This window comes from Oncorhynchus clarkii, chromosome 13 (assembly GCF_045791955.1).
Source record: "Oncorhynchus clarkii lewisi isolate Uvic-CL-2024 chromosome 13, UVic_Ocla_1.0, whole genome shotgun sequence".
Lineage (NCBI taxonomy): Eukaryota > Metazoa > Chordata > Actinopteri > Salmoniformes > Salmonidae > Oncorhynchus > Oncorhynchus clarkii.
The window spans coordinates 13,730,025-13,731,257 of record NC_092159.1 but is presented as its reverse complement, the minus strand read 5'-3'; positions in this window follow the sequence as shown (position 1 = coordinate 13,731,257).

Sequence of the window (1,233 nt, the reverse complement as noted above, 5' to 3'; positions counted from 1 at the left end):
AGGCTTCAAGCTCTACTCGCAGATCAAAAAGCCCTCAACACCATGTGACTCCCCCCAACTATTCTTGGCTCTGTTCTGTTGTCGTGGAAACTTGGCGCCCCTCTTTTGGCGCCCCCCAGCCTTTGTTCTGCACCCTTTTTAGTTGTTGTACCCCTCTTCCCCCCTCCCATCTCTCCATACACCCCTCGTTTGCATGTTATTAGTATTCTCTCCATCTCTGAGGGACAGTGAGAGAGAGGGAGAGGGAGTATTCTCTCCATCTCTGAAGGACAGTGAGAGAGAGGGAGAGGGAGTATTCTCTCCATCTCTGAAGGACAGTGAGAGAGAGGGAGAGGGAGTATTCTCTCCATCTCTGAAGGACAGTGAGAGAGAGGGAGGGAGTATTCTCTCCATCTCTGAGGGACAGTGAGAGAGAGGGAGAGGGAGTATTCTCTCCATCTCTGAGGGACAGTGAGAAAGAGGGAGTATTCTCTCCATCTCTGAGGGACAGTGAGAGAGAGGGAGAGGGAGTATTCTCTCCATCTCTGAGGGACAGTGAGAGAGAGGGAGAGGGAGTATTCTCTCCATCTCTGAGGGAGAGAGAGGGAGAGGGAGTATTCTCTCCATCTCTGAGGGACAGTGAGAGACAGGGAGAGGGAGTATTCTCTCCATCTCTGAGGGACAGTGAGAGAGAGAGAGAGAGGGAGTATTCTCTCCATCTCTGAAGGACAGTGAGAGACAGTGAGAGGGAGTATTCTCTCCATCTCTGAGGGACAGTGAGAGAGAGGGAGAGGGGGATAGTGGTGGAGGGTGGATGGGTAACAGTCTGAATACTCATGGCAGGTTCTGAGTGGTGCCCCACTACATTAACAGGGAGCTACAGTACTTTAGGCCTCTTGGGTTGAACACCACCAACTTTTCCCTCAACACCGCCACCCACTTTAGTACAGACAAGATATGTTGTGTTCATGTTCTGACACTATAATTGGTTTCACAGCTAGTTGAGCTTCAGCTAACGACCCCAATAATAACAATATGTTGTGATTTGGCCTCTATAAGAAAAAAGTCCATCGTGTTCAATACATCACGTATCAGCTTCTTTTCATCACATCCTGTCAAACAAGGAACACACTGTCTGTGTCCCAAATGGCCCCTATCCCTAACTAGTGCACTACTTTTGACCAGAGCCCTGGTCAAAAGTAATGCACTTTATAGGGAATAGGGTCCCATTTGGGGAGCACACACTGTATTGTA